This window comes from Callorhinus ursinus, unplaced genomic scaffold (genome assembly GCF_003265705.2).
Source record: "Callorhinus ursinus isolate GAN/ISIS: 27379988/994484 unplaced genomic scaffold, GSC_fseal_2.0 scaffold2, whole genome shotgun sequence".
NCBI lineage: Eukaryota > Metazoa > Chordata > Mammalia > Carnivora > Otariidae > Callorhinus > Callorhinus ursinus.
Window position 1 is genome coordinate 74,323,339 of NW_027397064.1, and position 17,080 is coordinate 74,340,418.

The 17,080-nt window shown below is 35.8% G+C and overlaps 1 protein-coding gene across 2 annotated transcripts in view; it reads right to left on the bottom strand.

The window, feature by feature from the left end:
• GALNT13 (polypeptide N-acetylgalactosaminyltransferase 13) overlaps positions 1-17,080 on the bottom strand; it is a 566,099-nt gene that overhangs the window by 481,000 nt on the left and 68,019 nt on the right. The gene's annotated exons all lie outside the window — the stretch shown is intronic.

A 17,080-nucleotide genomic window follows, 5' to 3' on the forward strand; every position in this document is an offset into this window, starting at 1 on the left:
TTTTTCAACCAACTTCTTATCAATTACTTTTATAAAATCTTTTATAATTTTCATCTTTACAGCCATATTCCATCCCTTCATCAAATTTACCCTTATTCTTGTACATATATAAGTTTTTATTTCTTTAAAATTTTGGGAGGCAGCTTCTTCTAACAGACCAAAATATGCCCAGTATCTAGTGAGTGGCACTGATCTATGCACCAGCCTAATCATATTTGATCATATACTTTTTACTTTTATATTTCTCTTTTTCTTTCTTCTTTCTTTCCCTTTCTTTTCCATTGGGTTCAGGTCTCTTCTGATTTGTTTAGTGTATATTTTTTTAGGGTTGTTGTTACCCTGTTAGCATTTTGTTCTCTCATTCATCTATTCTCCTCTGGACCAAATGACAAGACGGACAAAATCACCTCAACAAAAAGAACAAGAGGCAGTACCGACTGCCAAGGACCTAACCAATATGGACATTAGTAAGATGTCGGAACTAGAGTTCAGAATGACAATTTTAAAGATACTAGCTGGGCTTGAAAAAAGCATGGAAGATATTAGAAAAACCCTTTCTGGAGAAATAAAATAACTAAAATCTAACGAAATCGAAATCAAAAAGGCTATTAATGAGCTGCAATCAAAAATGGAGGCTCTAACTGTTAGGATAAATGAGGCAGAAGAGAGAAATAGTGATATAGAAGACAAAATGATGGAAAATAAAAAAGCTGAGGAAAGGACAGATAAACAACTACTGGATCAAGAGGGCAGAATTCGAGAGATAAGTGATACGATAAGATGAAACAATATTAGAATAATTGGGATCCCAGAAGAAGAAGAGAGAGAGGCAGAAGGTATATTGGAGCAAATTATAGCAGAGAACTTCCCTAATGTGGGGAAGGAAACAGGCATCAAAATCCAGGAGGCACAGAGAACCCCTCTCAAAATCAATAAAAATAGGTCAACACCCCAACATCTAATAGTAAAACATACGAGTCTCAGAGACAAAGAGAAAATCCTGAAAGCAGCTCAGGAGAAGAGATATGTAACCTACAATGGTAGAAACATTAGATTGGCAAGAGACCTATCCACAGAGACCTGGCAGGCCAGAAAGGACTGGCATGATATCTTCAGAGCACTAAATGAGAAAAATATGCAGCCAAGAATATTATATCCAGTTAGGCTGTCATTGAAAATAGAAGGAGAGATAAAAACCTTCCAGGACAAACAAAAACTAAAGGAATTTGCAAACATGAAACCAGTCCTATAAGAAATATTGAAAGGGGTCCTCTAAGCAAAGAGAGAGCCTAAAAGTAACACAGACCAGAAAGGAACACAGACAATGTACAGTAACAGTAACCTTACAAGCAATACAATGGGCACTAAAATCAGATCTTTCAATAGTTACCCTGAATGTAAATGGGCTAAATGCCCCAATCAAAAGACACAGGGTATCCAAGACCCATTGATATGCTGTCTGCAAGAGACTCATTTTAGACCCAAAGACAGCCCCAGATTGAAAGTGAGGGGGTGGAAAACCATTTACCACGCTAATGGACACCAAAAGAAAGCTGGGGTGGAAATCCTTATATCAGTCAAATTAGATTTTAAACCAAAGACTATATAGTTAGAGATGAGGAAGGACACTATATCCTACTTAAAGGGTCTATCCAACAAGAAGACCTAACAATTGTAAATATCTATGCCCCTAACATGGGAGCAGCCAATTATACAAGGCAATTAATAACAAAAGCAAAGAAACACATTGACAACAATACAATAATAGTGGGGGACTTTAACAGCCCCCTCACTGAAATGGACAGATCACCTAAGCAAAAGATCAACAAGGAAATAAAGGATTAAAATGACACACTGGACCAAATGGACTTCACAGACATATTCAGAACACTCCATCCCAAAGCAACAGATTACACATTCTTCTCTAGTGCCCATGGAACATTCTCCAGAATAGATCACATCCTGGGCCACAAATCAAGTCTCAACTGGTACCAAAAGACTGGGATCATTCCCTGCATCTTTTCAGACCACAATGCTTTGAAACTAGAAATCCATCACAAGAAGAAAGTTGGAAAAAACTCAAATACATGGAGGCGAAAGAGCTTCCTACTAAAGAATGAATGGGTCAACCAGGAAATTAAAGAAGAATTTTAAAAAATTATGGAAACCAATGAAAATGAAAACACAACTGTTCAAAATCTTTGGGATGCAGCAAAGGAGGTCCTAAGAGGAATATAAAGCAATACAAGCCTTTCTCAAGAAACAAGAAAGGTCTCAAATACACACCCTAACCCTACACCTAAAGGAACTGGAGAAAGAACAGCAAATAAAGCCTAAACCCAGTAGGAGAAGAGAAATAATAAAGATCAGAGCAAAAATCAATGAAACAGAAACCAAAAGAACAGTAGAACAGATCAACGAAATAGGAGCTCGTTCTTTGAAAGAATTAAGAAGATTGATAAACCCCTGGGCAGACTTTTAAAAAGAAAAATGACCCAAATCAACAAAATCATGAAAGAAAGAGGAGAGATCATAACCAACACCAAAGAAATACAAACAGTTATAAGAACATATTATGAGCAAAACTATATGCCAGCAAATTAGATAATCTGGAAGAAATGGATGCATTCCTAAGGATGTATAAATGACCAAAACTGAACCAGGAGGAAACAGAAAACCTGAACAGACCTATAGCCACTAAGGAAATTGAAGCAGTAATCAAAAATCTCCAAATAACAAAAGTCCAAGGCCAGATGGCTTCCCAGGGGAATTCTACAAAACATTCAAAGAAGAATTAATACCTATTCTTCTGAAAGTGTTCCAAAAAATAAAAACGGAAGGGAAACTTCCAAACTCTTTTTATGAGGCCACCATTACCTTGATCCCAAAACCAGACAAAGACCCCATCAAAAAGGAGAATTACAGACCAATATCCTTGATGAACATGGATGCAAAAATTCTCACCAAAATGCTAGCCAATAGGATCCAACAGTACATTAAAAAGATTATTCACCACGACCAAGTGCAATTTTTCCCTGGGCTGCAAGGTTAGGTCAACATCCTCAAATCAATCAATGTGATACAGTACATTAACAAAAGAAAGAACAAGAATCATATGATCCTCTCAATAGATGCAGAAAAAGCATTTGACAAAGTACACCATCCTTGCTTGATCAAAACTCTTCAGAGTATAGGGATAGAGGTTACATATCTCGATATCATAAAAGCCATCTAAGAAAAACCTACAGTGAATATCATTCTCAATGGGGAAAAACTGAGAGCTTTCTCCCTAAGGTCAGGAACATGGCAAGGATGTCCACTATCACCACTGCTATTCAACATAGTCCCAGAAGTCCTAGCCTCAGCAATCAGACAACAAAAAGAAATCAAAGGCATCCAAATCGGCAAAGAAGATATCAAACTCTCACTCTTTGCAGATGATATGATACTTTATGTGGAAAACCCAAAAGACTCCACCCCAAAACTGTTAGAACTCATACAGGAAGTCAGTAAAGTGGCAGGATATAAAATCAATGCCCAGCAATCAATGGCATTCCTATACACCAACAACAAGACAGAAGAGAGAGAAATTAAAGAGCCAATCCTATTTACAATAGCACCCAAAACCATAAGATACCTAGGAATAAATCTAATCAAAGAGGCAAAGAATCTGTACTCAGAAAACTTAAAATACTCATGAAAGAAACTGAGGAAGACACAAAGAAATGGAAAAACTTTCCGTGCTTATGGATTGGAAGAACAAATATTGTGAAAATGTCTATGCTAACTTGAGCAATCTACACATTTAATGGAATCCCTATCAAAATACCATCCACTTTTTTCAAAAGTGGAACAAATAATCCTAAAATGTGTATGGAACCACAAGAGACCCCGAATAGCCAGAGGAATGTTGAAAAAGAAACACAAAGCTGGTGGCATCACAATTCTAGACTTCAAGGTCTATTAAAAGCTTTGGTCATCAAGACAATATGGTACTGGCACAAAAAAAGACACAGAGATCAATGGAACAGATTAGAGAGCCCAGAAATGGACCCTCAACTCTATGGTCAACTAATCTTTGACAAAGCAGGAAAGAATGTCTAATGGAAAAAAGTCTCTTCAACAAATGGTGTTGGGAAAATTGGACAGCTGCATGCAAAAGAATGAAACTGGACCATTTCCTTACACCACACACAAAAATAGACTCCAAATGGTTGAAAGACCTAAATATGAGACAGGAGTCCATCAAAATCTTAAAAGAGAACACAGGCAGCAACCTCTTCGACCTCAGCTGCAGCAACTTCTTCCTAGAAACATCGCCAAAGGCAAGGGAAGCAAGGGCAAAAGTGAACTATTGGGACTTCAACAAGATAAAAAGCTTTTGCACAGCAAAAGAAACAGTCAACAAAACCAAAGACAACCGACTGGGAGAAGATATCTGCAAATGACATATCAGATAAAGGGCTAGTATCCAAAATCTATAAAGAACTTATCAAACTCAACACCCAAAGAACAAATAATCCAATTAAGAAATGAGCAGGAGACATGAACAGACATTTTTCCAAAGAAGACATCCAAATGGCCAAGAGACACATGAAAAAGTGCTCAACATCACTTGGCATCGGGGAAATCCAAATCAAAACCTCAATGAGATACCACCTCACACCAGTCAGAATGGCTAAAATTAACAAGTCAGGAAATGACAGATGTTGGAGGGGATGCGGAGAAAGGGGAACCCTCCTACACTGTTGGTGGGCATGCAAGCTGGAGCAACCCCTCTGGAAAACAGTATAGAGGTTCCTCAAGCAGTTGAAAATAGAGCTACCGTACAATACAGCAATTGCACTACTGGGTATTTACCCCAAAGATACAAACATAGGGATCTGAAAGGGTACATGCACCCTGATGTTTATAGCAGCAATGTCCACAATAGCCAAACTGTGGAAAGAGCCAAGATGGCCATCGACAGATGAATGGATAAAGAAGATGTGGTAAATATATACAATGGAATATTATGCAGCCATCAAAAGGAATGAGATCTTGCCATTTGCAATGACGTGGATGGAACTGGAGGGTGTTATGCTGAGTGAAATAAGTCAATCAGAGAAAGACATGTATCATATGACCTCACTGATATGAGGAATTCTTAATCTCAGAAAAGAAACTGAGTGTTGCTGGAGTGGTGGGGGGGGGGAGGGTTGGGGTGGCTGGGTGATAGACATTGGGGAGGGTATGTGCTATGGTGAGCGCTGTAAATTGTGCAAGACTGTTGAATCACAGATCTGAACCTCTGAAACAAATAATGCAATATATGTTAAGAAAAAAAGAAGATAGCAGGAGAAGAAGAATGAAGGGGGGTAAATCAGAGGGGGAGATGAGCCATGAGAGATGATGGACTCTGAAAAACAAACTGAGGGTTCTATAGGGGAGGGGGGCGGGGGGTTGGGTTAGCCTGGTGATGGGTATTAAAGAAGGCACGTTCTTGTGGAGCACCGAATGTTACGTACAAACAATGAATCATGTAACACTACATCACAAAGTAATGATGTAATGTATGGTGATTAACACAACAATAAAAAAATTTAAAGAAAAAAGAAAGAGGGCACGTACCGAATGGAGCACTGGGTGTTATACGCTAACAATGAATCATGGAACACCACATCAAAAACTAATGATGTAATGTATGGTGATTAACATAACATAATAAAATAAAATAATGTAAAAAAAAAAAGAAAATATGGGATTCTACCCTCTCTATTCATGGACATGGCACATTTCTCTTTACTGTAGCAAGAACCCCAAGCCAACCTGACTAGTATACCTCTAGGTAACAGCCCAGCTAAAAAGGGAACTAGTGTATTCAAACTTAATTCTGTTTGTAATAACATGGTCACAGAAAATGAGGATAATAAGCTCTTGGCTATGTATACAACTAACTGAATCCCCCTATAATGGCCCATGTGGGCCAACATGAAAGGTATTTGTAATCTTTGTAAAACTGTCTTTTTCCTACTTACATTTAACTCTTCTATATGAAAGGTCTCAATCAGAGTAAGAGATGATTGACAAAAAGAGATGAGGTTGTACTTATTGAGCTAAGACACACCAAATGTCATGGCTTTGTAGGGAGATTATAATCTTGACACCTTGGGAGAAAACAGATTGTATCCCAATAGATGGAGGAAAGGGGTGATGTCAGTTCATGTTCTCCCTGTCACCTAGATCCAGCATGAGAGCCTGGCAAAATCATCACAGGGCCTGCCTGAATGAAACAACTCCTGTGGCTGCCAGTGTGACTACCATTTCATTTGTCACCTAAACTTGATAATTTCTGAAAAGAAATGATTTATAGTCTTTTGTAGGTTTGATTTTTAATATAAGCATATATTACTTTCAGAATAAAACTATTACCTTAATTATAAAAAGGAAAGTATTCCTTTAATTTATCCTACAGTTACAATTCAGTGTCTACAAAGATGCCAACAATGTGCTAGACACTAAACATAAACGATATAGAAAGACATAAGCCCTGCCTTCTGGTTTGGGGTCCAGTAGGAGAGACAGAGGAATACTGGAGTAGAGGTAAGAAAAGAGATACATGAAACATTAGGAATGATTCCAAAATGTGAAACTCTTTTTAATGTAGTTATTATATATAATTATTAATGTTGGGAAAATGCAGTAACAGACAAAATAATTGAGCATGTTGAGATTGAAAGAAGAGTGAAGTTTTATACAGTGTTTATAAGGCAGATGCCACTTCACAAGACTGTTTGTTATACAGTGGTCTTTGTAGTCACAATTGTATATACGAATATGCATTCTATGAAGATTGAATGACAAAGTCTAAACTATATGTTAATAGGACTTTATAAGCAATAGATTATCATTAAAACATACTGAAATTAAGTCTTCACGAAGAAAGCTTGTAAAAAGCTATTTATGACTCTCAAAACGATAATGAAATTAAGTAGTTTTAAAAAATGTATTCATCAACCTAAAAATTGCTCACCATTTATTTGTTTTAGGTATTTATTGACAGCTCAGTATTCATCTTATAAAATGGCATACCAGTAGTTTAAGCTTGTTCATTAATAGTTACCAAGAGGGGAAAACATAAATCCAAAATGTTGAACTGGATATAAAACCTAGAGATTTAAGACAACAGTAGAGCATTTAGACAGTTCCCAATAGACATCTGCCAGTGAGCCGGCCATCTTCTGTCATAAATCACATGATTAAAAAGAAAATAACTGTTTCCACTGAGACATCAAACCATTAGAAAATCTTAACCTTAGCTTCCAAGCTGGACTTAAGGCTTTTGAATTCTTCCTAACAAAACACGTAAGGAATGAATTACAAGTGTTCCTTATTTGAAATGTGGAGGGTAATGGCTATTTCTTGTCTAGGCTTTCTTTCCAAAGCATTTATTTGTAGAAGACAACGAAAAATAATTAAATTATCTTTTTAAAATTATATCAGAATCACTCTGCTCTAGCTGGCAATTAGTGGGAGACAAAAAGAAAGTGAAGTCAAAGAAAAGCCCAGCACCCTAGTACACAAAAGGCAGCACAAAGGAGAGGATGCAGAAGGGATTTAGCAACAAAAAAACCCTAGAAGTAAAATTGGTTAGCACTCCCTTCCAAATTTTTATCGTATAGATGCACAAACTTAAATAAAATTTTATTTGCCTGCTTGAATATTTTAATATACTGATTTTTTTACCTTAATGATACATGAAAGAAATGCATACACTTCCCAAAAACAGAGTTCGGAAGTATTAACAGGTAAAATATTCAAAATCCTCCACTCAAAAAATAAAAAATAAAAAAAGCCCATGTTAATAAAGCTACCATATACTTACTTATTACCTTGATTTGCAGCTTGAGTTTATGTTTATTTCCTGCAACCTTCTTGGTGAAGTTATTAATCATAAATTAAATGCCTTAAAAGACAGGCAATTAGAGGGAAGAAGTAAATAAAGAATTAAAAATCAGAATATTGATTAATTAGTCCCCAATTAACAGTAAATTATTATATACTCAAAGAATGAAAATTCATATTTTTATTAGCAAAGCAATCTTGTCATAAAATTGTTACTGACTGTAACTTGTTTATCAATATAAAGCAATCTACTATAATGAAGTATATAATCCAGTAATACAAAACATAGAAACATTATAAACTAAGGAAATTTTCCAAAAATACATGAGAAAGGGAAAGCTATAATACAAGATTTAAAAATTGAACAAAGATTACCATTATATGTACTTTCAAATGAACAACTAACCTAAAAACAAGACAACATTTTCCCTGTTGTATGGGAAAACTACTAATTATTTCAATTAATGATTGTGCTAATTAAAGAACTGTCTGTACATTAAAATTAAATACTGTTTTTGACAAAATTATATTTTAGGATGAAATGGGTCCTTTTATACTTTGTGGGTGGAAATATAAAACGATAACTTCTTTGGAAAGAAATGTGGTTTATTAAAATTAAATATGATTTTTTACTTATTTTCTTAAAAATAATCATACACTTTGAAACAATAATTTCTCTACTGGAAAACTCTCTGTAAAAAACCCATATTAGAGAAGATAACAGAGTAGTAGGGGGACCCTGGGCCTGCTTCATCCCTCAAACACAGCTAGATCAACATCAAATCATTTTGAACAACAAGGAAATTGATCTGAGGATTAAGAAAACAATCTTCACAACTGGAGGGAGAGAATGAGGCAGAAACAAGGTTCAGAGATGTGAATTGAGGGAGAGAAAAGCCTCAGTGCCATGGAGGGTAAGCCTTTTTGTAGAGAGAAGTCAGGAAGAGGAGAGAGTGGGAGAGAGAGTAGCGCACAGGGTTCTCACAAGGTGCTGTGGGTGTAGGGATCCCCTGGTCACAATGGGATAGAATGGTCCCCTTCCTGGAGTACGTTTGGAAGAGGGTATATTGCCATGTAGTTTTTAATTTCTTCTTTAATTTCCTTATCACTCATTCATTTATGCCCAAGTTAGGGGCATAAATATTTACAATTGTTAGATCTTCCATAAATTTCAATAATATCCATATCATAGGAGTCCCAGAAAAAGAAGAGTAGGAAAAAGGAGCAAAAGGTTTATTTAAGCAAATCACAGCTGAGAACTTCCCTAATCTGGGGAAGGAAATAGGCATTCAAGTCCAAGAGGCACAAAGAACTCCCTTCAAAATCAACAAAAACAGGTCAGCACCAAGACATATCATAGTGAAACTTGCAAAATACAAAGAAGTAGAGATCATTCTGAAAGCTAGGCACAAAAAGTCCTTAATCTATAAGGGTAGACACATAAGGTTAGCAGCAGACCTGTCCACAGAAAATTGGCAGGCCAGAAGACATTGCATGATATGCTAAATGAGAAGAATATGCAGCCAAGAATACTATATATGCAGCAAGGCTGTCATTCAGAGTAGAAGGAGAGATAAAGACTTTCCAAGACAGGCAAAAACTAAAGGAGTTCATGAATACTAAACACTAAGTTCGGCAAGAAATACTAAAGCGGACCCTTTGAGTGGGAAAGAGAGACCAAAAGCAACACAGACCAGAAAGGAACAGAGACAATCTACAGGAACAGGGTCTTTATAGGTAATATAATGGTACTATATTCATATCTATCAATAGTTACTCTGAATGTAAATGGAATGGATGTTCCAATCAAAAGACATGGGGTATCAGATGGTTGAAAAAATAAGACCCATGAATTCTCTGTTTACAAGAGACGCATTTTTGACCCAAAGACATCTCCAGATTGAAAGGTAGGGGTGGAGAACCATCTATCATGTTAATGGACGTCAAAGGAAAGCTGAAGTAGCCATACTTATATAAGATAAACTAGATTTTAAACCAAAGAGTGTAATAAGAGATGAAGAAGGGCACTATATCATAAGAAAGGGGTCTATCCAACAAGAAGATCTAACAATTGTAAATATTTATGCCCCCAACTTGGGAGCAGCCAGATATATAGATCAATTGATAACAAACTTAAAGAAACTCACTGAATAATACCATAATAGTAGGGGACTTTAACATCCCACTCACAGCAATGGACAGATCATCTAAGCAGAAGATCAACAAGAAACAATGGCTTTGAGTGACAAACAGGTCCAGATGGACTTAACAGATATATTCAGAGCATTTCATCCTAAAGCAGCAGAATACACATTCTTTTTGAGTGCAATTTGAACATTCTCCAGGATAGATCACATACTGGGCCACAAATCAGGCCTCAACAAGTACAAAAAGATTAAGATCATACCACGTACATTTTTAGAGCACAACACTATAAAACTTGAAGTCAACTACAGGAAAAAATTTGGGAAGACCACAAATACATAGAGGTTAAAGAACATCCTACTAAGGAATGAATGGGTAATGAGGAAATTAAAGAAGAAATTAAAAAAATACATGGAAGCAAATGAAAATGAAAACACAACAGTCCAAAACCTTTGGGACCCACCAAAGTTGATCCTAAGAGGGAAAGGTATAGCAATATAGGCCTTCCTCAAGAAGCAAGAAAAGTGTCAAATACACAACCTAACCTTACACCTAAAGGAGCTGGAAAAAGAATAGCAAACAAAGCCAAAATCCAGTAGAAGAGAAATAATGAAGATTAGAGAAGAAATAAATAATATAGAAATCAAAAAAGCAGTAAAACAGATGAATGAAACTAGGAGCTGGTTTTTTGAAAGAATTAACAAAACTGATAAACCTCTACCTAGACTTACCAAAAAGAAAAGAGAAAGGACCCAAATAAAATCACAAATGAAAGAAGAGAGATCACAACCAACACCAAAGAAATACAAACAATTATAAAAGAATATTATGAGCAATTATATGCCAACAAATTGGGCAATCTGGAAGAAATGGATAAATACCTAGAAACATATAAACTACCAAAACTGAAACAGTAAGAAATAGAAAATTTGAACAGACCCCATTACCAGTAAAGAAATTGAGTCAGTAATCAAAAATCTCCCAACAAACAAGAGTCCGGGGCCAGATGGCTTCCCGGGGGAATTCTACCAGATATTTAAGGAAGAATTAATTCCTATTCTTTTGAAGCTGTTGCAAAAAATAGAAATGAAAGGAAAACTAATTCAATCTATGAGGCCAGCATTACCTTGATCCCAAAAAGACAAAGACCCCACTAAAAAGGAGCATTACAGACCAGCATAGCATCCCTGATGAACATGGATGCAAAAATTCTCAACAAGATATTAGCAAATTGAATCCTACAGTACATTGAAAGGATTATTCACCATGATCAAGTGGGATTTGTTCCTGAGCTGCAGGGTGGTTCAATATCCACAAATCAATCAACATGATACACCACATTAATGAAAGAAAGGATAAGAACCATATGATTCTCTCAATAGATGCATAAAAAGCATTTGACAAAATACAGAATCCTTTCTTGATAAAAAACCCTCAAGAAGATAGGGATAGAAGAAACATACCTCAACATCGTAAAGGCCTATATGAAAGATCTACAGTGAATATCATCCTTAATGGGGAAAATATGAGAGCTTTTCCTCTGTGGTCAGGAACAAGACAGGGATGTCCACTCTCATCACTGCTGTTCAACTCAGTACTGGAAGTTCTAGTCTCAGCAATCAGACAACAAAAAGAAATAAAAGGCACCCAAATCTGCAAGAAGAAGTCAAACTTTCATGCTTCACAGATGATATGATGTCCTATGTAGAAAACCTGAAAGACTCTACCGAAAAATTGCTAGAACTGATACATGAATTTAGCAAAGTTGCAAGATATAAAATCAATGTACAGAAATCTGTTGCACTTCTATACACCAATAATGAAGCAGCAGAAAGAGAAATCAAGGAATTGATCCCATTTACAATTGCCAAAAAAACATAAGATACCTAGGAATAAACCTAACCAAAGAGGTAAAAGATCTGTATGCTGAAAGTTATAGGACACCTATGAAAGAAACTAAAGAAGACAAAGAAATGGAAAAACATTCCATGCTCATGGATTAGAAAAACTAAAATATCTACACTACCCAAACCAATCTACACATTCAATACAATCATGATCAAAATAACACCAGCAGTTTTCACAGAACTAGAACAAACAATCCTAAAACTTGTATGGAACCATAAAAGAACCTGAATAGCCAAAGTAGTTGAAAAAGAAAAGAAAAGCAGGAGTCATCATGATCCCAGACTTCAGACTGTATTACAAAGCTGTAATCATCAAGAGAGTATATGATACTGGCACAAAAACAGCCACATAGATCAATGGAACAGAATAGAGAAACCAGAAATGGACCCACAACTGTATGGTCAACTAATCTTTGACAAAGCAGGAAAGAATATCCAGTGGAAAAAAGGCAGTCTCTTCAACAAATGGTGTTGGGAAAACTGGACAGCCACATGCAAAAGCATGAAACTAGACCAATTTCTTACACCATACACAAAAATAAGTTCAAAATGGATGAAAGACCTAAGTGTGAAACAGAAAACCATCAAAATCCTAGAGGAGAAAGCAAGCAGCAACCTCAGTTGACCTTAGCCGTAGCAACTTCTTACTAGACACATCACCGGAGGCAAGGGAAACAAAAGCAAAAATGAACTACTGGGACCTCACCAAGATAAAAGCCTTCAGCACAGTGAAGAAAACAATCAACAGAACTAAAACACAACCGAGAGAATGGAAGAAGATATTTGCAAATGACATATCAGCTAAAGGGCTAGTATCCAGAATCTATAAGGAACTCATCAAAATCAACACCCCAAAAATAAATAATCCAGTTAAGAAATGGACAGAAGACATGAGCACACATTTCTCCAAAGAAGACATACAAATAGCTAACAGACAATATAAAAAAATGCTCAACATTACTCATGATCATGGAAATACAAATTAAAACCAGGATGAGATACCACCTTACACCTGTCAGAATGGCTAAAATTAACAACTCATGAAAAAACAGATGTTGGTTGAGGATGCAGAGAAAGGGGAACCCTCTTACATTGTTGGCAGGAATACAAACTGGTGTAGCTACTCTGGAATACAATATGGAGGTTCCTCAAAAAGTTAAAAATAGAACTACCTTAGGATGCAGCAACTGCGCTACTAGGTATTTATCCAAAGGATACAAAAATGCTGATTCAAAGGGGCATATGCACCCCAATGTTTATAGCAGCACTATCAATGATAGCCAAATTTTGGAAGGAGCCCAAATGTCCATCGACTGATGAAGAGATAAAGAAGTGGTATACACACACACACACACACACACACACACACACACACACAATGGAATTTCAGCCATCAAAAAGAATGAAATGTTGCCATTTGCAACAACATGGATGGAACTAGAGTGTATTATGCTAAGTGAAATAAGTCAGTCAGAGAAAGATAAATATCATATGATTTCACTCATATGTGGAATTTAAGAAACAAAACAGATGAACATAGGGGAAGGGAAGGAAAAATAAAATAAGACAAAAACAGAGAGGGAGGCAAACCATAAGAGACTCTTAACTATAGAGAACAAACTGAGGGTTGCTGGAGAGGAGGTGGTTGGGGGGATGGGCTAGATATGTGATGGGTATTAAGGAGGGCACTTGTTGGGATGAGCACTGGGTGTTATAGGTAGGTGATAAATCACTAAATTCTACTCCTGAAACCTATACTATACTATATGTTAACTAACTTGAATTTAAATTTTAAAAAATAAAAACCCCATATTAAAGGCTTTATACATGGAAATGGTATGAGGGCATTATTTATTTAAAAGAGTTCAAAATAGATACATAACTAATTGATAGCATATTATGCAATTTTGCAGTAACATGAAAAAAGCTTATAAGACACTATAAAATTCAACAAATTAACATACACAGTTGTTTATACACTATAATCACAACTTTTTTTATTTATTTTTATAAAAGTACTAGAAAGAATAGGTGGGAATGTGTGAATTTTTTTGTTTTGCAATTCTTCCTATTATTTTTTCTAATTTTCAAATTATCCAGAAATAGCATATATTATCTGAATTATGAGAAACATATGTTTTATTTGAAAGTAAGTAAGAAAAGCACCATGTAATAGTGATAAAGAATAAAATCCTTAGTTACGTGACACTTGTGCACATGCATATGTGAGTACATGGGCACACACACAGTTATGATGAAGTGTAACAAATAGTATCAGACTCAAAGATTGTCAAAAGTTGTTCACAAAACAGAGTAAATGAGAATGAAAAGGAGGGCAGAACTTATCGTTAAAATAATGGCTGATTTTTGGGGCACCTGGGTAGCTCAGTTGGTTAGATGTCTGACTCTTGATTTCATCTCAGGTCATGATCTGAGGGTCTTGGGATTGAGCCCCATGTTGGGGGGGACATGCTCAGTGGGGAGTCTGTTTGAGATTCTCTCTCTCCTCTCCCTCTGCCCTTCCCCACCCTCTCCTAAAATAAATGAATAAATTTTTTAGTTAATTAAAAATTTAAAAATACAATAAAGTCTGATTTAAGTATTCTGTTTCCAGATTTTTCTCTCGTTTCCAAAAGTCTCCAGTGTTACAGAATCTATGTGACTTTGGAAAGATAAAAGTTTACACCCATGTCAAATTCTATTAAAACTCTTTTCAAGAAATTGGCTAACTTTCCAAACCTGGAGTCTCATGCAAGATTCAGGAGCTATCTTTTCTGGTTGCATTTGTGGTTTTTGTTCCAAATAAATACCTTCCCAAAACCATCAGGACCAGTATTTAAAAGCAGTCATTGAAATTAGGGAAGACTACTTCACTTCCTATCACTGTCACTGTTGCAGCCTACATGTCATCAAATCCACCTAAGTTTTTACAGAAGAAACAACATGAATGAATTGTATATGTCACTTATGTAAAGAAATTTTAATATATTAAAGACATACCTACTTGAACCCCAAAAGGTTCTTCCTTTCTATATGATTTAGATTAAAATGGCATACTAACTGAAGTACCTGAGAACTACAGTGATTGCTGCTACAGAAGAACATGGTCTCCTATCAATAGTATACTGTAATCTGAAAAAAATCATTATTGAGTTAATGACAAAATGAATTAGATTCAAAAATCAAATTACCATGAGCAAAAACAACCTCCCTGTTAAAAGAAGGCACCCTATTATTTGCTTTTATTCAGACAAAAGAAAAATTTAAAAAGAAGATGTAGTGTATAAGAAATATAATCTATCCTATAGTCTGTTTTTAAATGTCTAATCTAAAAATGCTATTTTAAATCACCTTAATTCTCATTTTAATGCAATAATTAGATAATATTATGTCTCTGGGTCACAAAAATTGTATGTCCATTTATCACTTTGTACCAATCACTGCCAATTAAATCAATTTCTGGAGACAAGTTTTCTTTCAGTATTATTTACCAGAAATTAGATATGGGGAATATGGTGGGAGGCTGGGGAACAGAGTGGGGCAGGACAGAAATGATTATCACCGTACTCAATTTTACCTTAACTGTTAGATTTCTTTTCTAGAAATGAGATCTTTATAGTTTACATTAGAGCCGTGAGAAACAAGTTAATAATAGACATTTTTTCTTATTATAGTTTATTTTTGAGTCAAGATTCAAGTTCCAAAAGCAAAAACTCGTAAATTTTCTGCAAAGCTTTTATAGTTTTATACGTCAAATAGCAAAAGTATAAAGCTTCAAGATCAATAACATCTGATTTGTCCAAGGAAAGGCTCCACTGTATGCGGCTAAATTGTTATAATGTTTTCTTTTGATTTTGATAAGCATAGTTAAATACATTCTAACCACTGATTGATATCCAAACAAATCAGTAAGTATACTCCATTCCAAAATCTCCTATTAACTTCAGTGGAATAAAACAGTGAGCAAACTGAGAAAGAAAATGCTGGTATGATTCCTCTCCTGCAAAAAACCATAATCAGTATAAAAATTCTCAGATTTCCCACTTCAATTCAGCTCCACCCCAGCAGAACAGCAATCAACATTTTATTTTTCTTTTTGCTTCACATTTCTGGCAGACACCTACAAAGGCAGCAATCTGAGTCAATGAAACCTATTAGTGATACATTGGATATTTTTCTTTATGCCATTTTTTAATTCCGGGTTATTCCCTCTCTTCTCATTTTATGAAATCATATTTCTCTTTGATCATACTTAAGTCATGTTTCTCTCCATCACATTTTTATTTTCCTTCTTCATTCATCTCATTTCCTCTCTATATTCTCCTTTTTTTCACTTATAAAAGTCACTAGCCAGAATTTTTCTTTTCAATTTGCAATTGGCTCTGTAGGATACATTTGTCAGTTGTTTCTCCCATTCTTTCCCCAACGTCCCTGTATTTCCTTTCTCTTCTTTGGAGACAACACCATATCTTCTGGCCATCCCAATATTCCTCCATTATCTCCACCTACCATTTTACAGAAGCTCCTTTTCTCTTAGCCCAAACCTGAATGCACATTCTTTTTTCTTTTCTTTTTTTTTTTTTTTTGAGAGAGAGAGAGTGTGAGAATGCGAGCAGCGGGAGGGACAGATAGAGAGAGGGAGAGAGAAAATCCTCAAGCAGACTCCCTACTGATCACAGAACCTGCCACAGGGATTGATCCCAAGACCCCTGATCCCATCACCTGAGCCGAAATCAAGAGTCAGATATCTAACCAGCTGAGCCACCCAGATGCTCCCTGAATGCATATTCTAAATTCTCTCTTCATGCCAAACCAAAATGATAATTGTTGACACCTAAGAAAGACTGTGCTTATAGTCATATGCCAGTTCTGAGGTATTGAAGAGACTAAATAATAGCAAAGGTATCACAACAATAAATGTTTGTATCAAAGAACCAGAAATATAAAAAGTGTTGCTTTGTTGTTGTTGTTGTTGTTTTACTAAAAATCCACCTCTATATAGTACAGTTAGGGGTATGACACAGACTTTGATTCAGGTCCCACCTCTACCACCCTTTCATTTGGAGATATTGGAGAGATCAATTTCCCTGCTAAACTCAGTTGTTCTCATGTTTACAAAGTGGCAATAAGAGCAATACCTACTT